The sequence below is a fragment of the Acomys minous genome (assembly GCF_964271855.1).
Source record: "Acomys minous genome assembly, chromosome: 2".
NCBI classification, from domain to species: Eukaryota; Metazoa; Chordata; class Mammalia; order Rodentia; family Muridae; genus Acomys; species Acomys minous.
This window is the reverse complement of record NC_140484.1, coordinates 69088276-69115224: the sequence shown is the minus strand read 5'-3', so window position 1 is coordinate 69115224 and position 26949 is coordinate 69088276. Positions and strand designations below refer to the sequence as shown.

The 26949-nt window shown below is 46.3% G+C and overlaps 1 long non-coding RNA gene across 1 annotated transcript; it reads right to left on the bottom strand.

Moving 5' to 3' along the window:
• Positions 1-20369: 20369 nt before the first annotated feature.
• On the bottom strand, positions 20370-26746 carry LOC311592390. Its single transcript, XR_014777399.1, has 3 exons — positions 26356-26746; positions 24249-24360; positions 20370-21688 (listed from the first exon to the last, which is right to left on the bottom strand). It is a non-coding gene; the product is annotated as an uncharacterized lncRNA (long non-coding RNA).
• Between the last annotated feature and the right edge of the window lie 203 nt (positions 26747-26949).

Here is a 26949-nt window from a genome sequence, read left to right as displayed (position 1 = left end):
CAGGTGTTCCCGGTCACTTGGGTTTAGTTAACTCCAGATGTAGTCAAGTTGACAGCCAAGAAAGAATAGCCATTATAGATGGGTAAGGGACAGGAACCAGAAAGTTAGGAGTGGCCTACGTGGCTTTTAGTGAGGGCTGGTATATTAAACTATGCCTCATCCAAACATGGAGCACTACGCAGCTATGCAAAAGGATGACGTAGATGAATATATTCTTTGAGAACAAAATCACCAAAAGTTCCCAGGAGAAAGGCATGGCCAAGAACATAGTAAATATGGCAGGACAGTAAGGGGGGGTGCATGTGTGCAAGTTGGCATAGGAACTGCTTGGGTGGGTTTGTCTTAAAAGTAACTGGTAACATGAGGCTGGACAGATGGCTCAGTGGTTAAGAACCACTCTTTCAGAGGACCCCAGGTTTGGTTCCCATCCATATATTTATGTAAGTATTACACACACCCATGGCATTATATATAGATTTACAGTATAAATTAAATATGAATAAACAATACTGATTTTTTATATAGTCAACATAGATAAACGAGGTTAATAACTTCTGCAACTAGGGTATGTGTATATATAATAGGTATTCTACATTTATATTTATGTTGAGAGAATTTATCAGCTCACTTAGTTAAAAGTAGATAGTTACAAACTATCTTAGAGCCAAAAACAACCATCTTGTACAATCAAGTTTCTAAGATGAAAGATCACGGTCTAGTGCCGCACCTTCTCAACCCCATGCCCACCAAGCCAACACATTTGGCACCCATGTTCACCTGTAGTCTGAAGAACCACACACAAAGGGGCTGCTTTCTGGGCCACATGGAAGGCAAATGGCTGAGCTCTTGGCCGGGCCTAAGATCTTGGATGTATATGCAAAACAATCACACGTCTCTGGTTCAAGTTTGTTGAATGTTCCCAAGTCCCAAGAGGGGGAAGTTGGAGTCAAAAATAGCTCAGAGCTTTGGAAGCTGTTAGCGCAAGGCCTTCTCGGGCAATACTTGTTTTTTCAACATTCAACGAACAAAAAGGCTCACTGTTTCGACCACCAAGAGAAAGCCAAGTTTTCAGAAACGCAGTCACACTTCTGGCTGACGTCAGGACATTTTTCCAAGGCGGCGTTCACAGGCAGACGTCGGGGTGGTCTGCCCGACCTCCCACGTGCTTCTCCGTGCCAAACAGTTGTGTTTGTAAACCTGAGCACAATCACAAAGCTTGTGTACTTAGATGCCCAGGATGCTCTGTGACAGGGGAGACACAGAGGTGAGCTCAGAGGCCTCTCCTACTAAGGAAACACTGAATCTTGGGATGGAACAGCCCGTGTGTAAACAGATCCTTACGTCCTTACGGAGAAACAGAGCCAACTCGAGGCTCCTGCCGCAGAAACTCAAGATTGATTTATTTCCACTGGGCAGATTAAAATACACAGTGTTTTCACGGGGATGACTGGACTTCATAAATTTGTCACTGCCTGGCCATGTGCAGCTTTTGATCCTTTCTGGGAGCCGGGTGGGAGCTGGGAGCGTTCGGTTGCCGCGGTGACACGTGTCTCTGTATCCATCTTCCTGCATGTTGAACTTGGCTGTCCTGTCAGAGGTAGCAGACAGTGCCAGCTCTTGAGGAAGGTGAATTTTTTCTATTTTAAAGTAGAACTGCTTTGGGGCCCCCAGACTGCACAGCTTGAAAGGCAGGCTGGCTCCCATGTTTGTCTTTCCCTCCATCCTTAGGATGCATTCCTCTGGCTGGTCCAGCTGGCTCTGGATCCCCTTCCGCTCCACCTTAGTCCATTAGTGTCTCACACGAAGGGGACTCTTCCCCCATGAGACTGAAGACTGCTCGGTCTGACCGATGTAACTCACCGAAGTGCACACCATCGCAACTGAGCTGGGATCAGGAACACAGGAGAAGGAGACCACATCGCTGCCCTTGAGAGGTTTATCAATTAGGAGAGAAGATGGACAACCCACCCACAAAGTGGGCAGGGTCTGAATAGAGTCCTGCTATGCCCTGGGTTGTAAGCATCGCACTGGCCCACTATCACCAAGAGCTGAGGATGCTGGAGGAAACAGCATGGTTGTGGGGTACACCCCGAAGAACCAGCAACTGAACTGGGGTTTAGAAGCTGCATTGGAGTTCAGGCAGGGAAAGATGACAGGCCAACACCTTCCAGGCAAAAAGGAAAGAGTGAGTAAAAGTGTAGGGGCCTGGACAAGACAGACAGGGAAAAGGATTCCATAAGGCTACAGTGGGGAGAAAAAGGAGGGAACAAGAGACCCTGGCTACATTTTGGCAGCTTGCGCTGCATTCTTCATGAGGACTTATGTTGCTATCCAGAGTCTTACTCCATTTTATAGACAAAGAATCTCAGAGTACGTAAACACTTATCGGTGCCTGTCTTCCAGACAGTTCCCAGCAGCAGCTCACATGCAGGCCTGAGGGTACCTGAAGGCCTTGCTCTTCCCCTGGTGTCAGTTACTAAAAACAGTCACGTGATAGAGATGTTCTGGTCATTGAGGAGACCAAGCCCTGCTTCCAGTGAGCCGTGAAAGAGTCAGAAATGATCTTGGCGTCAAGGAGTGGCCCCAGGGGGTGGTGGGGACAGGCCTGGTGAGTGAGATTTCATCCAGCAAGACTGGGATGAATGGTGAGGTCAGTGATGGAGGGAGGTTGTGGGAGGATTCCAAGATCTGGTAGGACTCAGAAGAAGGGGTCACACTGCAGTGCCAAGAGGTGGAGTCACTTTGGAGTCAGAGCAGGTGGGGAAGGTGTAGGGGAGACAGGCCACATCATATCCAGGCAAGAACACTGGAGCTCATGTTTAACCGAGGTAGGTTGCCCCATAATTAACAAGGTGTTTTCAGCAAGAATTCACCAATGCCCTCACTCAGCAGCATTTTTACTGATTACTAAATGCTGGACATCCAGGCCCCGGCTATACCAATCTGAATGGCATATTGCCTCTGTCACTCTATATAGCTCATGGTAGCGTGGTAGAGACAGAAAGCAAATGACAATGTAATGCCAGGCCATGGTGAACATTCTGACAAATTGAGCAAGGTAAGGGACTGCAAGCCAGGGAAAGGGCTTAAGGGATTTTCTGAGCAGAGTTGTTTAGGAAGAATTCTGAGAAAACGCCACGAGAGACCTAAACAAAATGAAATAGGAGCGATGCAAATACCAAGTGCCAAGCACAGGTCTTGAGGTAGGAACAAACTTGGGCAGTTCAAGGATTAGCAATAAAGGCCAGTAGGCAAAAACAGGGAACAGCACGCAGACAGACACCAAAGGGACAGAGGCTTGCAAATGCCTATATTTTGCTTTGTATTCAGGCTCAAATGACAATGTGAAAAACTAAACTGAACTCATCTCTGCTATGCTGGAAAGTGAACGGCAGTGTCCGCGTGCACATACACAGGGACAGGACACGAACATTTGACCTCACGTGTGAACACCTATGCAAATCTCGAGTAAGTACCTATAAACACAATGGAATGAAGAATCTGTTGTTGTGTTCTGTTTATATAGGAATTGAAATGGTAGCTTAATATTGGTACATGTATAAATAAAATCAGGTATATGAGTAAATCAGATAAATACCGTGGGTCAGCAAGATGTCTCAGCCACCAAAGTGCTTGCTACCCATGACTGAGATCTGAGTTCAACCCCCAGAATCTAGGTGAAAGTGGAAAGAGAGAACAAACTCCACAAAGTTGCCCTCTGGCCCTCACATATACACCCGGGCACATACATGCCCCCCCCCCCACGCACACACCATGCACACATTCAGCAACAACAATAATAAAAGTTTTTACATAAATAGCATTATGCAAGCATTCTTAAAAGGTGCTGATTAGCCAATCAACAAAATACCAGTGTGGTGTTGATTTTAATAGGGAAATGATTTACAATAAACATGATATGATAGTATTATAATAAAAATATTCTGTCTTAAACCAATGGCACACATATGTCCTTCAGTGGAAATCCTGAACCACAATGATGCAAAGCAAGGAAAATCAGGAGCCCTTAATAGCTCTTCCTGATTGGTTCATGCTGAAATCTATGTTTTAAAACCACCAAGGAATGATACATGGCTTCTAACTGCCACAAAACCAGACAGTGTTCGAGCGAACAGTGTTCAGTGTTGCTGCAATTATAGCCAGCACACCTTTCCCCTGAATTTCTAGAACTTTACGAACGTTCAGATCCTGTGCCTGTGTCTTAGCCACATTTCTTGTTGTTGTGATAAGGATCCAAGAGGAAAAGCAGTGTGAGGGTGAGAGTGTCTATTTTAGCTTCCAGTTCAAGGGGGCAAGTCCATAGATCTGGGGAGGTCCTGATTGCGGAAGTGTGAAACAGCTGCTAACATTGTATCCATGGTCAGGAAGCAGGGACGACTAAGGGTTGTGCCCAGTTTGCTTTGCCTTTTTTTATGCAGCCCAGGGAATGGTGCCAGCTACATGGAAAGACCTTCTCTCTTCAATAAATCTAATCAAGATAGTCCCCCCCCCAACCCATGCCCCAAGGCCTTTCACCCTGGTCACTCTAGATCTCACCAAGATGGCAACTGAAATTTGCCATGACAGCCTCTAATTTCATCTTTAGTCATTGTAACAAAGATTAGCAGAAAATATTTATATGTTCCTTTTGGTATTTTTTTTTCCTTTTAAAAACGGGCAATGACCTAAATGTTGAGTGAGAAGAAGATGATGCAGTAAGTTATGTTGGCATAGAGATTACAATGCATTATTTATCAATCTTGTTTTTAACTATTATAAGAACATAAATGAATGCTCATGGAACAGTGTGGAAAAGGATACAAAATTAGATGCAATTGGTGTCTAAACAGTTTGTTCTCAAATTATATCAACTGTACCTATTCAGAAAAGACTCAAAAGTAAACCCCAAAATGCTGTCCAAGATGAACCCTCTTGTGGGAGTGTGATTGTTAGAGGCAACTGTTTATTTCACAGTCTGTAATCACCTGGAAAGAGTGTCTCTGAGAAGGCTTATCTAGATTAGGTTGACCTGTGGAAATGCTTGTGGAGTATTATCTTGAGTAAGTTAATCGAGATGGGGAGACTTGCCCACTGTGGGTGGCACCAGTCCCTAGACAGGGGGCCATGTAGCTGTAGAGAAGAGGCCAAGCAGCAGCATGCATGCATACATTAACTGGTTCCTTCTTTTGGCTTTGGGCATAATGTGACCAGCTGATTTCAGACTCCTGACACCTTGGCTTCTGCACTGCAGTAACTCAGAACTGTGAGATAAAATACACTGTCCCCTCAAGTTGCTTTTCTCAGAGCATCGTATCACAGCAACAGGAAACAAGCCAATATGTGGAAGAATGGAGGGGGGGAGAAGGGTAACTTTTATATACAACCATGTACTTCATTTTCTAAGTGTTGTATAATGCATTTCTTTATTTTACCTTCCTATAATAGTCACTTGGAGTAAAGGGGACTTTTTTTTTTTAATCAGGAGCCATTCCCAAATGGTGAGAAATTTCTCTTCAGAGTTAGTAGTGAGTTATGCAGAACATTTTGTAAGTCTACAGTGAGATCCACTCGAGGTCAAGGTAACCAACCCACCTCCCAAGGCACTAGAAGCTGTTAATTTGACTTCTATACTTGTCAGTCAGTTTACACTACCACAAAAGAAAGGACTTCCTGGCATGTCATCCCATACACAGAGGCCTTGCACTCAGCTGAGGGAAGCCGTGTGCTGAGGACAGTTGCTACCTTTACCCACAATCAAGGTCACCCTGCACTGAGCTTTGTTGAGGGCTTCTTGGCTGTGTGTGGGGCTTGGGGATGGTTAAGTGAGCAAGACTGTAGGCAGGTGTCTTTTCCCAACTCTCAGGCAGACATAAGGAAAGGACACATGTCCAGCAGTTGTCTAGAAGGGCCTCAGTTTTACCTAGGTTGATGAAGGTACGCCACATACCTCCACACTCCTCCCTTTGCGGGTGCCCAAGGATCCAGCAAGAAGCAACCAAAACACTTCCTATCTCAGACACTTCTTCCTTGGACTTCTCTTTCAATAGGACTTGCGTGGTCCAGATCGGATCTGCTTACCCTGGGCGCAGGTGACTCTTTGCCGGAGTCCTCCGTCATTCCTACCAGGGAGCCATCAGACCTCCTTCTCTAGGAAGGGTTAACCTGTCTCTGCTGGTTCCACATCCATTTCTATTCAGTCACGTGGTGTGTTGAGGAGCCAAGAAGATCAGCACAGTGCGCAGCTCCTGCAGAGCACCTCACCTCCCTGTCAGCAAGGGCTGCTCCCAGCACCTCCACCAGCCTCTGAACAGCATCTTACAAGGGAGCATGGCTGGCGGCCCGCACCTAGCCCTAGGCTCCTGGAGAGGGGCTGTATCCTCCCACCCACCTTTTCTCAGCACCAACCTTTCAAGGATCCAGCACATGCAGACATTCAAGAAACGACAGGCACTTGCGCTGGGGATGTGACTCAGTTGAAAGGCTGCTGCTTGCCTGGTGTGGCGGTTTGAATAGGCTTTGACGTTTGAATGCTTGGTCCCCAGTTGGTGTGCCCCACCCCCACCCCCCCAACCCCCACCTTGTTGAGGCTTAGAAGAACTGGCCTTGCTGGAGGAAGTATGCCACTGGGGGTGCTTTAGAGGGTCTCAAGAAGTTTGTTCTCTCTGCCTTCTGTTTCCAGTTCAAGATGTGATCTCTCAGCTGCTGCTCCGGCCACTAGGTCAGCTTGCTGCCATGCATCTGAGATGCACAAAGCCCCACATTCCATCCCTAACACCACACTAATCAGACATGCTGGAACACTTTAATCATGGCACTTAGGAAGCATAGGCCAGGGGATCAAAAACATTCAAGGTCATTCTCAGCTGTTTAAGGAATTCAAGGTCAACCTGGGCTACCTAAGACCTATCTCAAAAATAATATGATAGGTATTCAAAGACTATTAAAACAATTAAATGGATGATCCAAAGAAAAGCTGGTGCCTCCACTCATCTGGTGGTGATCGGGCTCAGTAAAAGTCAGTGTCAACTCATGGAGCCATGCACTGTTTTCTAGGCTCCATCCAAACATCTAGTTGACCTGGGGCTTTGTCTGGGGCTGGTCGCCTTGAACAAAGTCCAGAGCCTCTTTGATGCTCCGGAAGGATGTTTTCTCCCTTTGGAGTCACAGACTCTTGGGCTACATTCCGCCTGCACTATCTCTACTGGAAATGCCCTACAGCTGGACAGCGGACTTCAGAGCCTTTGCAGCTGGGCATGGAAGGGCTGTCTACAAACAGGAGCGGTTTAAAATAAATAACGACGCCAATGAGCCTCATCTTGATGAGAAGTCTGCACAGCATCCGACACTCTGTGAGTGCTCAACACAGCAAAGGCAGTGTGATTGCCAGATCTCTAAAAGGGGCAAAGGCCTCCAGGCCACTTGCTCTTTAAGTGTTACTCAGAAGTGGTGGCCCAGACTGCCTGGGACCATAGAGCCCAAGAAACAGATGTTTTACTGTAGCCACTACAGAGTGTTGATGGCTGGATGTCCATGGCTGGGCAGCATGCCCTCCTTCCAGATGGTCACTAATGTATCTCTGAGGCAATTAGTAGTGTTCACGAGCATCATGAGGGCGATGTTCTGTTTATTTTTTAACTGTTTTCTCTTTGCAATAGGAGGATGGGAGGCTATGGATCATTCTAGGCTCTTCCTATTGTTTCTTCTCCTACACCTGCTCCCTCTCCCTCCCCTTCCCCTCCCTCTCTCCACATGTGCATGCATGTGTCTGTTTGTGTGTGTCCACATGTGAGCTCATGTGTAGGTGGTGGAGCCCAGAGATCAACATTGTTGAGTGTCTTCCTTCATTGTTCCCTCTCTCTCTCTCTCTCTCTCTCTCTCTCTCTCTCTCTCTCTTTGAGAAGCTAATAAATGCTTTATAGAAAAGAAAGAAATGGGTGGAAGAATATTTTTGTTATTGTTTTTATTATATTTCCTTTTTACATATACATTTATATTATTACGCAGCAATAAAATAAATTACACATAGCAGGAAAAACCACAAAACAGAAATTATATAAGTGTTACATTCATAGTGATTTGGCTATTTGTATTTGGCAAACTTGAAGAAAACATCTTTCCTATCTTGATGAGTCTAAATTTCTGAATAAAAATCAATATCTATCATATATCATCTCTATTAACTTAAAACATCTATCTAGACCTAAAAACATCTCAACCCCTAAACAACTAAGCTTAATTGTAAGACTAAACTACCCATACAACTCAATTATAATACAAGGTTTACTTCCAATACTTTGAAAGTAGTATTGCAGGCTGTTTAGGATAATTAACAAGCTAATTATTAGTTGATCAAATCATGGTCATGTCAATTACTAGTCTATTTTTATCACAAGAATATATATCCTAGGTTTAACAGATGGATATGATTCTAAATATAGGTAAGGTAAAATAGATGAGGTCTTCAAAAGCCTCAGAGACCTACAGAATGTGGCATTTAAATATGTTTCTATTATTTTAAAGATTCTTCAACAACAAGAAAGACAGGTTAACTCCTGGCAACTCCCAGCCTACCTCAAAGATGATGAGCATCAAAGAACCTCCTTATGGAGATGGCTTCAAATGTGGCAAACTAGCCACTGGACAAAAGGTCCTTGTTTCTGCCACAGACAGAATTCTGCCTGAAAATGGGCAAGCTTGGATGCAGGCAGAGTCGATGGCCAAATTCTGCCAAAACGAGGTAAGCAAGTCCTTATTAGTTCCTGTTTCACAAATACGCATCAGATGTATTGGGCCGGAAGGCTGAAGATGATGCTCCAACCTTACAGAGTTTTGAGTGACTGTTCAAGCAACAAACTGTCTCTCATTTTTTTCAATTTGGAAGCTGCTAACCTGCACTTCCAGTTCACTCAGGTAATCAAGTTTTATTCCTTCTCTATCCCTCTTTTGAGGCAGAGTCTGTCATTGAACCAAAATCTTGTCCTTTCAGTGAGCTCCCAGGCTCTGTTTGCTTACCGCTGACCCCAAGCACCAAGATTCCAGGGGCATGCTGCCAGGTCTAGCATTTATATGAGTGCTTGGAGATCCAAAGTCAGGTCTCCCCGCTCCTAAGGCAAACACTTTAGCCAGGGAACAATCTCCCCAGCCCAGGGGCTTCTTTGTTAGGAAAACTGAAGCCTTGATTTTCCCTGCACTCCCCAGCGTTATTTCAATAGAGTAGGCACCTCCATTGTCCATGAGTGCCATCCAGCTAGCCTGATGTGATCCTTACGTGCCTGTGTTTCTCAGCCACCCCAATCAGAAACTAAACATCAGTGTGTACTGGCGAATTCGGTAGACCAGTAGGTCTGATCCTGCTGTGATGGAGTTGTGCTACAATGACGTCATGCTGAGTGAGTGAATTCGGCTCTCTGGTCTTTGGGAAGTAGAGCTCTCTTCATAAGCAACCCACATGTCTCACACACAACACCAGCAAACAGCCCTCCTCCTGTCCTCGCTCTCTTGGTTTATCAAATGAAGCAGGGTCTCCATCTCGGGCTACATAATTCCTCGTGGAGGGGTACGTCTCCTGTGTTGTGGAACATTCAGAAGCCTCGTTGCCTCCGCTCAAAAGACGCCAAGAGGGCACACCTCTTCTCCACCTGTCAGTATCTCCTAATGTGGCCAAGAGCTTTGGGGAAGGCCTTTCCCTCATTTGTAAACCACTACATATTTAACTGTAAAAGGGTGGCCATAGATTTTTTTTTCTAATTTTTGATAACAAGAGATATTAGAAGTTGAATAAGAAAGTTCCCATTTTATGATCCATGTCCTGGATTATACAAATCCAAGGAACAGAAGCCCAAGGGGTTAACCTGAATAAAAATATTCTTTAAAGGAGCCAGCAGTGTTCCATGAAGTTGTGGGGGATTTAAGACACAGTCCAGTGGGTCTACCTGATCCCTTCACCCCAACTTTCTGTCTTTCAGGAAGAGGGCTTCTAGGGGAAGACAGTCAGACTCCTGTGTTTGTACAGCCCTACCTTTTCTGACGTTGCCATCTCCACCATGACTGTCTGCCTCCATTATGTCAGAGTAGGAACAGAAAAGGATAGAGTTTGAACTGATCAAGTATGGTTTATCAGAAGGCAGAGGAATTTCAGACTGGCTCCTGGCTCCTGAGAACCCTGCACACCTCACCTGCAGACCCTTAGCATCCTACCTTGGAATTCTGGTCTATTCTCGCTGTTTCTCCATGAATCTTAGCCTTCCGAAGGGTGAGAGCCCCGTCTTGTCCAAATCATTCTTCCTCAGGCTTAGCACAGAGACTGGCTATGTTTTATTTTTAATAATAACTGGTATCCAGTTCTTTCCTATATCAGATATAGAAGTAATCATATGCTTAAAAAAATTCATCCAAAGCCCTAAATCCTAAGGAACAAGGACCATCAGGTTACTCCCATTTTGCAGAAGAGGAAACTAATGTCTGGGGAGTTAAATGACCTTTTCAAGTCTCTTGAGCTGACAGAGAGAAACTACCAAGTCCTGGCCCCACATCATTCAGACAAAGCCTCCTAAGCTCTGAGCCCTGGGCACTAGATGCTTATGTGCTGAGTAAATGGCTGAACAAGCAGTGACTGCCTCCAGCATCTTGCCAATCACAGAGAGCTTGCTGGGCTGTAGTGACCACCAGGTGACCTGGCCAGCTCATCAGAGGGGAATGTGGGTATCCTGATGCTATCACCTTTTCTGCTTCATAGCACATACTTGGAGGGGAACTAGGAACATTTTCATTAGCACTTGGTATTTTTCCCCTTTAGGCAGAAAGCAAAAGCTACCTCCTTGGCCTGCTTACCCTGGCCTTGGACCTATGACTGTGCTGGCCAGGATATTCATGGCTGAGAGTTAAGGGGAAACAAAACTGAGATAGAGAAAGCAAAACAAAAATAAAATAAAATAAAATAAAATAAAATAAAATAAAATAAAAACAAAGCTCTGGCCAGTTTGCTTAGCTTCTTTTCATGTGGCCGTAAAATGACAAACAAACAAACAAAACACAAAAAAACAAGCAAACAAAAAACTCTGACAAAGGCAACTTCAGGGAGAAACAGCTTATTGGGCTCACAGTTCCAGGCTACCATCTGCCTTGTCAGGGAGCTCAGAGTGGTAGCAGCTTGAAAGAATTGGTGCCATCACATCCACAGTTAAGAGTGCAGAGCAATGGAGTATACGAAATCACTCAGCCCGCTTTCTCCCTTCTATTCAGCCCAGGGAATGGTGTTGCCCACAGGGGTGCAGCCTCCCACATCAATTAACATAATTAAGGTAGTCCCTCACAGTCTTTCTCAGAGCCTCTCAGTGATTCCAGATGGTCAGGCTGACAGCTGAAACTCACCATCGCCTGCATTGCTGTTGGGTCCATTTATTAGGGCAAGTGTTTACTATCAAATCACTGCAAGCTTTGAGGGTTGTCTCTGTGGAACCTGGTCCTTGTCCTTCAGGATCCTGGGACACAGGGAAAAGGATACAAATCCGAGCGACATTTTTACAAGCCAAGAGTTGGTGTTCAAAGGTCCAATCATCCAGTGAAATAAGGAATGAGTCCATCCTGCCCAGATAGACTAGGAGCTGCATCCAGGGGAGGCTGGACTCAATTGAGCCAGAAGAAATGATGGAGGAATGAGAGTCAAAACCAGGACTGATGCAGGCAGGTGCAGGCAACTCAGGAGCCCAACCATCATGATGGCAGTGGAGGGGAATCCCAAGGGAATAATTGGTTCAGGAGTGAGAGATGCTAAGGGGCAGGCCAGAGGACCCCAAAAACACGTGAGACCACTCTGTCGAAAGCAACAGCTTTGGAGAAGGCTTAGTGCTCTAACCAGTGGTCCATATCTGGACAGGGTGTTTCCAGGTTCTTGCTGTCTTAATCAATGGACCGACGAAGAGCACAGAGATTTCAAAGTAGCAAGGAAACTACTCAAAGCAAAACAATAATACAGATCATTGCTATGCCATCAGCAGTGCCAGGGCCACATAGGGAAGAGTACTCAGGGGCCCCAGCTTACTGCCTGGGGCTTCTTTTTTGGTCCTGGAAAGAAAGAGGGACGTTTGCAAAGGGGAGTGGTTCTCTAATTTGATTGACAGCTGGGTTATATAACCTTTCCTGTTCTGGGCATGTCTCTTCCCAAAATGCATCTGGTCTTGACCACATAGGGATACGGTGGTAAGGGAGTCTCCGTGGACGTTTCCTTAGAAGACAGTTTGTCTTAGTGCACATGTACCCAAAAATAGTCTAGGCCAGATTCGGCTCCTTATTTTTCTACTTAAGTATATTGGGCAATGCCTGTGAATAGAAAACTATGCTTAATTATTGCCAGGGGAAGAGAAACACATTCAACTGTTCAGAATGGAGTTTTCTTGTAGCTTGGTGTAGGTGGAGTCCAGGGTTTCCAGGTGCATGGTTAAGAGAGGGATATGTATATGGTGCATGCAGATGTGGGGCCTAGGTTGCCAGATAAAGAAAAAGAATAAGAATGCACATAAACCAAGCAGGGTCCCAGTTTTCTATACTATTCCCTGGGTTTGCCTGCCTTGTTTCTAGCTTGTGTGATATAGGAACAAATATCTAGGTACACAGTGTTTGTTTGGGAGACCCTTGCAAAGCTGTGGTAAGGCCATGGGGATTAAGGCAAGGAAGGGAAGGCCCAATACATGGTCTATTGTATGCAGGTCACCTGGGGGCAACTGGGTCTCCATCCTGCTGTCTCAAGAACCAGGTATGTGTGTGCCTTCCCCAGACCTGAATTAAATACCATTTTCCAAGATTCTTAATCCAACTACATTGGGAATTCATACAGTCTTTAAATGGGCACTGGAAAAGAATCTGGGGATTGCTTGTGGACCTCTGTTGAGGACCTCTGAGATTCCACACTGTCCAGGAAACTCGGGGAGCTGTGTTTGAACCCTGACATCCATCAGCATTTCCTACCTATCACCCCAGCATGGCCTACAATGGGGACATACACATCCCAACCGGAGAATGCTTTTGATTGGGAGTCTTGGTGACTTTCTGAACAAACTATTAGCAAGCATGTAAGGAAACAAGAGACTCCAGTCAGGGTCATACCTAATACATGCTTTTGAGTGAGTGTCCAGACACACATCTGTCCCACCAGCTGCTTCTCCTGATCATGCCATGCACAGGTCTAAGGGCAGGCCACCAGTATCTCAGATGTAGTGATTTCCATAGTCCCTCTCTCAGGAAGCCCATATTGCCTTCTCGGGATGCTTTCACATCCATTATAGGAAGACAGATGGGTCTTCAGCATCTCAAGTATTAGAATGATATTCGCAGAGCAAATCCCTTAGGCTACCAAGCAAGCCCCTTCCCTCACTCATATGACTAACTTTAGTGTAGGGGTTAGAAGGTGACAACTAGGCTCGTGTGAGTGAGTACATACTTTCCCAATGGCAGGCCCACACTTGCTGGAGCTTCTAGCGAATGAGGTTATACCGCCAGGCTTACCCCTCTCTGTGCCCTGGTATTGGCACTCAGGGAGGTTTCTACAGCGTGACTCTGATAATGGCAAGGCCTTGGACCCAGCTTCCGTTTTCACTTGACAAAGCCTGGTACAGCCTGTCTACAGTTCATGGGCTTGGTGAAGGAGATAGTCTAGGTGCTGAGAGGTCCTTGGGAGCAAAGCCTTGAGTGGAGATAAGGAAAGTCTCACAGCCTTGCTGTGGATGGGCCAGTGTGATGTAAGCCTGAGATGGGGCACAGTAAAGGGAAGACAGCCAATATATGTTCATTGGCAAGAGCTGGAGCAGAAACCATGAACTAAGGTTGGGAAGGATGGGGTCAGGAGAACAACACGGGGTCTGCTCTTCTCTTCCTAGTTGGCCTGTCCCAAAGAAATGGACAGTCATGTTTTCTGAGGTCTCTGTTTTCTGTGAAATCACCCTTTTCCAGCTTGTGTTCACAATGACTAAAAAAACAATAGTTCTTTTACTCAGCCCTCCAAAAACAATCCGCCCATTTCACTATTTGCAAGAAAACAATTTCTTCATTGTAAACAAGTCCCCAGACTCCACAATGTTCCCTGATCCAGGAAAACACAGGAACATTTTTTTTTGTAAGCTCTGCCTATTTCTAAACAAGGGACATTGTTTCATCATAGAGAAGCACTATTTTTAAGGACCTTCCTGCAGAGCAACCTAGCCAGCACCCTGGGGTGTGAAGACGGAAGCAACAGAGGAGTGAGCTGCAAAGGAAGTGCTGCAGGGGAGGAAGTGTGTGGTCGGTTTGTCCATCTGCTCAGCTCGTCACCCGAGCAAGGGTCTCACAGTGTGACTGTCAGCACTTGCTTCAAATTGGACAAATAGGACCAATTTCCGGCTGGAACCAGGGGCCCTGCCTGGACAAATGTAGAGCCAGCCTAGAGAGGCAGGTGGGAGTCCTGAAAATGGCACTCACAGATCCCTGGAGACCAGAGGCTGCCAGGACAGAGAGACAGGAGACCTGGAGTTAGGATTCAAGGTGCTGGTTCCTGGAGCACCAACCTGTGTGGAGTAAAGTGGCCTAGAGACGGCCACACTTAGAGTACTACCTTTCTGAACTCTCAGGGTGGGCAGGGGTTTAGTTGTATACTTGGGGATCTTTGCTAACATACCACTATCCACTGGGGACCTCTGAGAAACAGTGCTGTAACCTTCTGAGTGTACAGGGGTATTTTCCAGCACCCAGCACCCATCAGTACCCCCAGCATTCCGGTGACAAGCACACTCCAGTCAGAAACCAACTTCAGACAAGGGGGGTGTGCATGAGTGGTTTTACGATATAAGTCATTATTGCATATAGACCAGGGACTTTGTGTGTGTGAGTGGGGAGCATAGCCAACATCTGCCGTGAGCCTCAAACACCCATGGGCACATGAGGCGTCTCCTGCTGGACAAGGTATGTACAGACCCTACAGCCCCAAAGCTGAGTTGAAAATGATCTGCATCTCAAGTTTAATGGGGAAGAGGCTGGGGGAGGAAGCAATCTCAACAGCCAGGACCATACTCTTTAAGGAAACATAAAGGGACTACATAGTCAATGATCCTTTCATGAAGATGTACTCAATTCTTCACCGGGACCAGTGATACCTTCAACACACTATGTTGTCTTAAAACTCAGTGGCTACAACAATATGCTCATGGATGATTCCTAAGCATCCAGGCTCATCCATTCTGTCATCTGTCACTTCTCCCAGCATTTCTCCCCAGCCACTCAGTGGAGCAATGGTCAGAGAGTGTGCTAGTCTTGTCACACTTCTGCTATGACTCCATAGAGTGCGGAGAAGTTGGGGTGTTTGGAAAGGGTGTTCAACGGCTACCCTCACCATCCCCAGCAGCAGCTCTGACTTCTGCTTGGAAATATGTGCCTGTTATTCTCTCTGAGTCACAACGAGTGGGTGGAACCTCTGATCTGAGACAGACCATGTGGTCCCTTCTCAGAGGATCACTAGGAGCGAGGATGGCGTGAGGCTGCCTTAATCAGAAGGAATGGCTAAAGTTTCACTGGGCATTCTTGGCCCAAAGAAAACTCCTGGGGGGGATTTGACACACAGAGTCAGTGAACAGAGCCCCACAAAGGAATTGAGTCCGTGGTACAAGGCTCATGGCATGGCTTGAGCCCAGGTCAAGCCAAATATACTCTGGTCTATTGGCTTAGAGGTAAACACAAATTCTCACTGGATGTAAGACACCTTGGGTATGCTTACCTATCATCCATACCATCAGAAAGGCCCAACCATTCAGTGTTTGTCTTCTCACCATTGGCTTCTGAAGTGCCCATAGTTTCTTAAAACTAGTGGTGCGGGCTGGCTGTGCCGGGCTATGATGACAGTCTTCTAGCGTTGGAAGACCTTTTTTTTTTGTCAACCACTACTCATATTAGAGACCTGGAATATACCATTGACCCCACACATCCCTTTTCCCCTCCCTACACTCATCAGTCCTGTCTGACTCATGTCACCTCCTCACAGCTCTCAGATCTATCACCTGAACTGTTTTCTTTGTCTACTTCCTAAGCCAAGCTCCCTTTATCCTTTGTTGAGGGTTCGACATGGTTTACTCAGTCCCCACTCACCTGGCTACATCACTTAAAACCACCTGAGGTTTGTCTCTCAAGTAATATGTTGGCCCTAGGCATCACCTTCAGGTTTCTGAAACTGTACCAACTTTAAGACCATGGTAGGTCTTTGTTGAATTTACAGATTACTACAAACCTAATAGCTTAAAGTAATGTAAATGTTATTTAAGATTATACATCAGTGGCTCTCATTCTGTAGGTCCCTTTCACGGGGGTCACACAAGACCATTGGAAAAATACAGATTTTTACATTACAATTCATAATAGTAGCAAAACCACAGTTATGAAATAGGAACAAAAATAATTTTATGGTTGGGAGTCACCACAACATGAAACACTGTATTAAAGGGTCACATCTCTAGGAAGGTTGAAAAACACGCCTATGAATCCAAAGCCCATAGGAGCCTAATCCAGTCAAATCCAGGGGCCAGCAGGGCTGAGGTCCTTCTGAACTCTATGGGAGAAACCTGTCTCCTTATCTTTCTTTTTCTTTTCTTTTCTTTTCTTTTCTCTTCTCTTCTCTTCTCTCATATTCTTCTTCTCCTCCTCCTCCTCCTCCTCCTCCTCCTCCTCCTCCTTCTTTTGGTTTTGGTTTTTGAGACAAGGTTTCTCTATGTAGCCTTGACTGCTGGCCTCAAACTCACAGCAATCCACCTGCCTCTGCCTCCCTGAGTCCTGGGATTAAAGGTGTGTGCTACCACACCCCACTGTCTCCTCATCTTTCGATGTCCCAGAAGTTCACTATATACCAAGGGTGGTATGTTTCCTCTCTAGCCTCATGAATCACACACCCGACACTTCATCTTCACTCCATCTTTCTCTGACAGTAACTGGGAAAGGTTCTCTACTTTAAAAGATTCCTGTGACCATCTCAACCTTACCGGAGTAGCAGAGATACCTATCCCCTCTGGATTTCACAGCCCTAATCTGCAAAGTCCCTTTTGCCATATTAATAAAGGCATTCACTGGTTTTAAGGACATTATGCTATAGGCCACAGATCCATGGCAAATGTTGCTTTCCCTACAATCTCCTTCTACCAATAAAACTCATTTAGGTTGACTGTGGAAATACCAGAGAGAGCTTGTTGATGGTCTCCTTAAATTTAGACATCTCTATCCTGCCACAGTTCTTGTCTCCTTCGCTGATAGCATTTCTGCCTTAAGGAGATTGTCTGGGGCAAAGGGAAACTTATCCAACTAGGAAGGAACATCCAGTGTTTTCCTCAAATGCTGTGATGTTCAGTGTTGCCTGTCAACTTGTCAGGATCTTCAGGTGCCAGGAAGGCAAGCCTCTGAGAGAGTTTCTGAATCAGGTTGATTGAGTTGGGAAGACACACCCTAAATATAGATGGTACCACTCCATGGGCTGGGGTTCCAGACTGGAGAACAAGAGAAAAGGGAGCTGGCACCAACGTTCATTCTTTGTGCTTCCTGACTGCAGATCCAGTGTGACCAGCTGCCTCCAGCTGCTGCCGCCATGCCTCCAGCAGTAGATTGGAGCGCCCCCTCAAAGTACAAGCCCAGATGCACCCTCCCTGAAGCTGTTTTGGTTAAGGAAAGTAATACAGAGGCCAAAGCATCAAAGTAGGGACAATTGAAAAGATGAAGGAAACGGAGTTTCCAGCTGGAAAAGTACTACCCCAGAGCTGACAGGTGTCAGCGAGGCCATAAAGCTCCTGATACCTGCCAGCTGAGCTGAGGAGATCCTGGGACAGTCAAGGAACCAGCAAGCAGATCACATCAGCAGGTCAGTTGAGAGCCATTTGCAGGGTTGGGTACATTTCTGCACCTTCTTTGCAAGCTAGCGTCAGTCCTTAACTTCAGGCCGTGCTCAAGGCTGACACAGATTTTCATTAACACAACAGGATCTGCCAAACCATCCTAACTATGTTTGCAGAAAGCCAAAGAGAAAACAAAGAACACTACCAAAAAAAAAAAAATGCCTGGCCCATCTCTCTGAGGTGACACCAGCGATTTTCCCATGGAAATACAGAGCGTGAGGAATAATTAAGAAGGGAGAGCAAGGGTCAGAGCAAGAAGCCCATCTGTTTTAAAGGAGCAGTTTCAATGACTCTTTTAAGTAGTAAAGAACAAATCTTGTATTATACTGAGGAACTATTAAAGAGAATTAATGCTTTCAGCATTCTGAAATGCTTCGAGAGAGTCTCAGGGTGAGCTTTATGAGCCTTGCCGGTCTGTTCCGATGTGAGGGGAGCTCAGAGGTGCGCCCATTGCCATGCGGGGAAGTGAAGAGTGGTTAAGGCTGTAATTTTCAGTAGTATGAAAAAAAAAAAAAAGAAAAGAAAAAGAACCACGAAGACACAAGTGCTACTAATTACATCTCAATACACACACACAGTTCCTCCTTAAGCCTTGTTGCAGAGGAGGCAAACGAGTTCATCGTCAACCAGGGTGTTCTCACGTAGAAAGCTCTGGAACATGCTGCGCGCATTAAAGGGGGAGATATCTTGCATGTACAATTACTCAACACATCTTTAAAACTGTAAACACTTATTCACATGTGGAGAAGGTTAGAGCTGCAGGCTTGGGAAACCCCACCTGGCAGGCGGGCTGCCTCCGTTTCTCTCCGGTTGAATAATGGTCCTCAGCGGGCGGCAGCTGCTCTCTTATGAGCAGCAAACCCCATCCAGCAGAGAAATCCTTAAGGATGGGGGTGGGGGGGCAGGAGTTCAGAGGCTATTTTTATCTAGGGGACTCCATTTCCTGCTCTCTGCGTTGATGCGCTCTCACAAATGGTGCCTACGTCTTTCCCGGACCCCACCTCACACATCTGGGCACACACCCTCCCAGCAACAACAACTGGCTTTGGGCTCGCTGTCCTCTCCAGCTAAGATGGGTGAGTGGCACTGAGGACTGGGGCGTTTCCAGATAAACCCCGTGGACTCAGTGGATCACAAGAGGGTAAGATGAGAAGCTGAATCCTGCTCCATCTGCCTGGGCTTCTGGCACTGAGAGCCGTATTCACAGATCTCTGTCTCACACAGTCTGTGTGGTAAGATCCATGAGCCCATCCTGCCCAGTTCACTGCCAGCCAGGTCACACTGTCCTTTCTTTCTCAGGGCCAATGTAGCCTGTCTCCTGTAAGGAACTATTGTGCTGCTCTTTTGATTTCATTAGCCTCTAGGGAGGAGCAAAGGCCAGTTCCCTGCCTCTGTTCTCCGTAAGTATTCTGGCTTCCATAGAGATTTTAAAACAAAAACAAAAACAACAACAACAACAAAACAGGCTCTAAATTCAGAGGAGAAAACACCCAGCTCTGGAAAGATGGCAAGAGGTTCATTAGAAATTAAATTTTCACTTGAGTGAACATTTTAACCATCACCAGATTCTGCCAAATTTTGGACTGGGGAACACTGGTAATAAAGTTTCCGAAATGAAACGAGGCCTGAACGTTGTTTGTATTTAAGGATTGTAATACACACAAAAAAATGACATAATTTTCTCCCTTGCAGAAGAGCTATTTCTTTCCCAGCAGACCCCCTTTCAGGCCCCAGCAATTTCACTGTTAATGGGCAGAGGAGCTATAATCAGCCAGGTAACGGGAATCCTTAGCGCTGAAGTCATGTAATTAGCACAAGTAATGAGAGCAGCCCAGGTGCACAGGCATCATTAGCTGTGCCCCCAAACATGTCCCACGTTAGCCAGCAATTAGAGCCAAGGATAGGCAGCTCAGGACCCTCAGAGATGAATCCAGTCAAGGGCATGATAAAGCTCAGGAGCCAACTCTTCAACAGCCTGACTGATAGCAGGCTCCCAAGCCTCGAGACAGTCACTGAACTCAAAGGGACGCCCAGGACCCTGGATATACAACCAGTGTACATGGCATGACCTAGTTTCCTATGGTGATAAGTGATATTATCTGGGCCCTGAAACCACATCGTCCAACTCTAAGTCTTAGACACATGTTTGGGACAAATTATTAACATCGTTTTTATCTTAATTTTTCTTTGACAATAGGATAACAATCTGGAGTATGTATGTGAGGTTTAAATGAGTGTGTGTGAGCAAAGAGCCCACTAGAGCATACAGCATATCAGAAGCCTCCCTTAGGCATTTGCTTTTCTAGCTCTATCTATCACCTTTGGTTATTTTTGACCTTATACGGGCAACTATGTACTTCACTTTACTTGGGCCCCATCAATCAGTCATGATCGCCCATGGTTATACATGGCACAGTGATAGAGCAGCAATGTGACAGTAATGACCAATAATAATAATAATAATAATAATAATAATAATAATAATAATAATAATAATAATGGCCTCCACATAATGCTTACTATGTGCTAGATTTCAGTATAGAAATTCTGGATTAGGGGTTTGCCCTTACAGATCAGATCCAGCCCCTGATGTCTTAGTCAATGGTGTGTGTGTGTGTGTGTGTGTGTGCGTGCGCGCGCGTACTTTTTAATTTTTTTTATAACCTGCCATGTCCATCGTTTACACATCATCTTTGGTGGTTTTTTTTTCCAGCTATTTACAGAAAACTTTTTTCCAACATCTGCTTTGCATATTCAGCTTAAATTAATTCCCTCAGTGACCTCAGAAGTCATGTGTATGCCTAGTGTCTCTCGGATGGGAGCCAGACCCCACATGTCAGTACCATGCACCCTTTGGCTGGCTCTAGGGTCCTGGAGTACGATCCTGGTGTGATCATCACCTTCCTCAGGCGGGAGACAGTTGTCAGAAGCATCCTGGGCAGGTGCCACTAGCTAAGATGGCCCACTCTCCTCCATTAGAGAGAAGGGCCGCATGAAAGGTAATGTTGTCTTTATGAGCTCAGTCAAAAACTTGACTGCCTCACACAGTGCTTTGGGTCTAGTTACTGCTGCTGCTGTCGTTTTGTGTGAGGCATGGTGGTGGTGGCAGAAGCAGGTTCCCTGCGTGGTCTGTCCCCAGGCTTAGATGGGGAAAGTCTCTGAGCTGTGACAAGGAATCAGCATAGAATATCCCTTCAGATGTAGGTAGTAATGCAGGCTTACCAAATAGAGAGGCAATCACTCAGAGACCTGTCAGACGTGCTGAGAAAGCAATGGTTATCATTACCAGATATTGAGGATGCTAGGAGCCTCCTCGCTTGGAAAAAGTCCCCCAGACTTAAAGTCTTGGGAGATAAAGGGCTAAATGTCAATTCAACTTAGATGGCTGCCTCTATAAGGGACATTCTGCCAGGACAGATTATAAGCTCAACAGGAAGGATGCTTCTGCTGGGTTTGGAAGTAAGGACATTGTCACAGCTGTACAGGCTTGGGAAAGTCACCACCCTTCTCATCCGGGTGGTCCTGGAGTCGTCATGCTATACAAGCCTGTTCTCCTTGTTGCACGAAAGGCCACGGTAGACGATGTGACAATTCAGTGAGCAAGTGGCCTTTGAATTGGTGATGTCTTAGTTCAAGTCTTTGTTCTGATGTTTGATCTCAGCCAAGTCAGTGCTTCCTTCTCCTTACTTACGAAATGTAAATTCTGCAGCTTCCACTTCTGCTGGTCTAATCCTGCTTTGAGAATTGAAAGAGCTGGCCCATGCAAATCATTTAGCCTGGTGTCTGTCCCATGATGCACCCTGTGAATACATCATACATATACATACATCATTATCCTTGTCATGGCAACCATCATTTTCCCACTGAGACAATCTGTGGGGAATCATCTTATGAGGACAGCATTTGCAGTCTCACGTTGTCGGAATCGGGCTTACTGAAAGAGACGTGGTCCTGATGTAAGTCTCTGCTGGTCTGATTCCGACCCATATAATCTGGGTTGGGAAGCTCTCTTTGCTGGTGATTCTCAGGCTTCTCAGGGGGGAAAGATGGGATGTTTGGGTGGTTTTTCCCTCCTTTCCTCTTCATTTTTGCTACTAAGCTCCATGGCCTGCTTGCTGATGATGTCTGGGCTTCTGGGCATTGAGTTGACCACGTAGGTGGGCGGAGCACCTGGTGCAATTTACACCTGCTCTTGTGACCAGTTGGAGCTCTTTATCACATGCCCTTCACAGTCTGATGGTGGTGTTTTGGTTAGCTTTACCAGTCAACTTGACACACCCTATAGTCATCTGAGAGGAGAGCCTCAATAGGGCTTGCCTAGATCAAGATGGCCTGTGGGCAGGTTTATGGGGGGTTGTCTTGATTGTTCATTGATGCAGGAGGGCCAAGCCCATTGTGGGACGTGCCAACTCCATGTAAGTGGTCCTGACCTGGATACAAAAGCTGGCTGAGTATAAGCCATCCCAGGAGCCAGCTAGCAAGCAGCATTCTCCGTGCTTCCTGCTGTACTTCTTTGGCTGTGAAATGAGTTACTTAGTTGGAGGCAATGCTGTGTGGAGTGGCAAGCAGACCTGCCTTCATGTTCATGCTCCAGTGCCTGCCCTGACTTCCCTCAGTGATAAATGTGACGTGGAAGTGTAAGCTAAAAATCTCCCTTCCTCCCCTAAGTTGCTCTTAGTCAGTGTTTGACCACAGCAACAGGAATTTAACTAAGACAGATGGCATATACACAAAATGGTGGAAAATAAGGAAAGAGTGAAGATAAATCAATATGATACCTACCAACCAATAAGCCACTTGCAGAAAATTAAATACTGAGAACAAAAAAAAAAAAATGGGTAGTGTGGATAACTCCCTGTCTACTTAAGGCCTGGACCTAGACACGGCCTCTCTGATTACCAGAGATTGGTACAAACCCAAAGCAAATGAAGGCATGTGCCCAGCAAATATTTCGGGGGAGGGAATTCTAGGTAACAGTGCAAACACAGCAATATGCGTGAGGGCTAGGGAAACACTGAGGGACACAAGATGTGACGGGGAGGTAGCAAAGGATGAGGTTAGAGAGCTCGTGTTGGGCCACGACTTCTGAGGCAACAGTGAGACTGTGAGCATGTGCTTTGGGGAAGAGGAGACAGCTCCAGAGAGCAGTGGCCAGAACTTTAGCAACTGAACTCAACGATTCTAAAATGGAACTAGAGCCAAAGCCTAGTTCTTCTACTGATGGCTGCTCAGACATTTCACCTACAACCTCAGGCCACCAGCTGCTATGGGCTGCTATGGATCTGCTGAAGATCCCCAACCTCAAATAAAGCTCCTTCCTCTGCCTCGCAGGAGTTGACTGACTCTATTTGTTCCTCCAATATGCTTTTTCCTTTCCAGATGAAGTGCTCTATTGCTGAACCACACACTACGTGTCCAATTTTGCAGCCTCTCATTACCTTGTCTTTTCTTCGAAGCATCTCACACATGTGGCCTATGTGTGTTGTGCCTTCTTACCCCCACGCCATGCAGCTGCCTTTGCTATGTGATTTTTGTAGACAGTGCTGGCTTTGAGATGTTCTGTCATGTGATAGCAGGGCTGCACTCAGGACTCACCTTGCAGGATTATTGTAAAAATGTCGTCAATGCTCAGGAAGCAGTTCCTGTGCAGCTGGATCTGGGCAAGTACTGCTATGTTATTTCAAAGGGCCATTCCCAAGGCTGCATTGAGAATGACTATTAGTGGACAAGAGTGAAAGCCCAGAGGTCACAGACAAAACGGCCGCAAAGTCCAGAGGAGTAGGGCTTGGACCAGCACAGCTGCAGGAGATAAGATTGGAGTCTACACAGAAGGTTCAGTCAACCATGCTCTTCATAGATTCATTATAGGTCTTAGAGAAAAATAGTGAGTCCAGAGTTAGTTCTGAGCAAGGAGATGCTGTGACAGCCACAAAGAGTAACGTGTGGATGCACAAGTCCCTTCACAAGTTGCTGGGATAGAAGGCGGCTCAGAGGGTAGGAGCACTTGCTATGCAAGCATGAGGTTGAGAACTGGACTTCGTTGCCAGCGCCTACATAAGAGGCTGGGTGTGGTTTCACGGATTCCTGTAGCCCCAGGACTCTAGGAGGCAGAGACAGGAAGATGACTAGGGGCTGCTGGCCGCCAGCCTAGCGCCAAGGTCAGTGAGCGACTATGTTCCAAGGGAATAAGGGGAAGAGTGTGGTAGAGCAAGACACTTAGTATCTTCCTGTGGCCTTTGCATTCCCACGCAAGTGTGCACATACACCACGCACATACACTGCCCAAACACACACAGCCCAAGCCAACCAACCAACCAACCAACCAACCAACCAACCAACCAAAAACCAAACTAACAATACCTGGGGACGACAAAGAAGGAGGAGTTTATTTGGCTCACGGTTTGAGATTGCAGCCTACCAATGATTGGGAAAGTACGGCAGCAGGAATCGGAGGCAGCCAGCCACAGTGCGTCTGCAGTCAGGAAACAGAGGAGAGAGATGAATGCTGGTGCTCACTTTCTCGTTTCCTTTAGCCTCGAGATGGCGCCCACATTGACCAACTCTCTTCTCGCTTCAAGAAGTCTAATCTCGAAGCTCCCTCCCAGACATGCCTGGTGTTCATTTTCATGATTCTAAATCCTAGCCAGTTTCAGCATCACAGTGTCACCACCCCAGGCCTTCTCCATCCGATAGGACTGCCTGGCACTCAAGGAGAAACGCCCGAGCAGGCATTTTCTCTATTCTTTCCACCTTGTGTCCTGTCTTCTTCCCAGAAGCACCATGAAGAATGAGCTATGTCTTACTTGTCCTTTGTTCTCAGAACACAGGAAATGCTCAATAAATATTTCCTGGCTAGACATGGCGGTACAGGCATGTAATTCAAGCTATTTGAGAGGGTGACGCAAGACCATGAGTCCAAGGCTTACTATCACTACAGGCTTGAACCTACCAAGGTCCACCTAGACAGCTTATCAAGGCCCTGTCTCAAAGTAAAAAGCAACAAACACTGGAGATACACTTTAGTGGTCCACTATATGCCTCGCATGCATGGGACCCTAGGTGTAGTCCTCAGGATTACAAGAATAAAGACACAGATAAGTAATCCTAAAGTAAGTGAGTGAGCGAGTGACTAAAGAGAGGCACCAGCTCTATTTGCAGAGCAGTTTCTAACGCTCCAGTTTATCTCGCAGAATGGCTGCAATCTGGCTGGAGAGATGGTGGCTCAGTGGTTAAGAGTGCTCATTGCTCTACCAGAGAACTGCTGTTTGATTCTGGTCCCCAAAAGAAATGGCTTCTAAACACCTATAACTCCAATTCTAGGAAGTATGACACCTGATTCAGGCCTTGGCGGACACATCTGGCCTTTGCTCACGCGCGCGCGCACACACACACACACACACACACACACACACACACACTTAAAAGAAATGAAGTGTTGGGGAAAAAAAGAAAAGAATGGCTATGCTCCATCTATAGCTGGATCACCAGCAATGAAAAGAGACCATGAGTGGAAGCATTCCTCAACAGGCCACCACTGACATTTTGGATAAAATCTTTCTCTTTTGAGTACACATGGCATCCTAAACTCCAGATGCCATGGCTGACTCACTCCTAATGCCTGTGAGGACCAAAACCTCCATTCTAGTCTATTCCTCTCGTAGCCTCTGCCGTCTCTGAAAACACCACAGTCTGAAAAAGATACTCATCAACCATGTGAGTTTTACTAACACCTGTGTCTGGAAAGGTTGGCTAAAAACTCATACTGAGGATATACAATGCCAGGTCCAGATTTGTCCAGACTGTTGACTCCAGTATCCTGGGAAATCCCCCAACCCTGAGCAGACAGGAGTAACTGGCCCATCTCACAGAGCACATGCTCCCTTCCACAACCTGATATACACTCCTAGTGGAACAAAGAAGCTGTGCTCACCCTATCCCACTGCAGATTCCAGGATCAAGTCTCAAGAGAGCCATCACTCCCCCAAGCTCACTAGCAAAATCACCCTATGAGAACAGTCACCCATGGCTAAGACCCACCCCAAGCAATATGGACGGTCACCTAACTATCACTCTTGTTAAGAAGTCGGCTCCACCCTGGCTGGGTTCTGACTGCTCTCAGAGCTAAGGGGACATCAGATATTAGGAATTGAGCAACAAAAGCATGCCTGGGGATCTCAGGGTATTCACCCCATGGTATGTGGGCTTCTTTGTGAGAGATGTCTTGGGTAATGACCTGGAGAATCTGGGAAAAAAATTTTCCAAGCCAATGGACTACAGTTTCAACAGTTTTAGTTTCTTTCCAACCGAGAGGTAAATTTAGTTGATTGCTAAATTATATAATAGGAGAATTAAGAAAGCAAGGGAAATTAAACAACCAGCATGATTTTCATTTTATGTTTTTTAATATAGGGACACAGGTATAAGAGCCTGATTCTCATGCCCCTGGCATCTCTGCGTATCAAATTACCTTTAACTTGGCCATTGCAGCGTGAAGGGAGCTCCTGGGCACAGCCACATGAAAAACAGGTTGGAGGCAATCTCACAGTTGGCTGAGCTGTGGAACAAGGCGAGCCTTTCATGGTGGGGTGCCGGGCCCAGGGAGAACAGTGGAAAGGCTTGGGGTACTCGGTGTTCCAAAGCGGGGCTTCATATCACAGCCACTCAGGTGGAAAGAGAGAGCTGGCCTGTAGCTCCTTGGCTCCCACCCGGGGTCACAGATGAATAGAGCTGATGAAGGAGAGGCATGAGCCTCACAAGCCACTCAGTGATGTGGAGAGGTTGGGTGTCTCGTTCAGAGATAAGACTGGAGTCAGGGAGCCTGTGGGGTTCTTGGGGCGGTCAGCTGATATAGGACTGAGACAACACAGCATTGTTGAGACCGGGCCACTCCCTTGAGGACAAGAGGAAGCCAGAGAGGACCAAGGACTCTGAGTGGTGCTGATGGGATTGATGTGTCCAGCGGCTTCGTGTGGCTGGCTTCCAGGAATGTTACACTAGGTTTCACAGTCTACTCACACACACTGGTTTGGTGGCCTCCGTTTCTCATTCTCTTTCCCTCCTC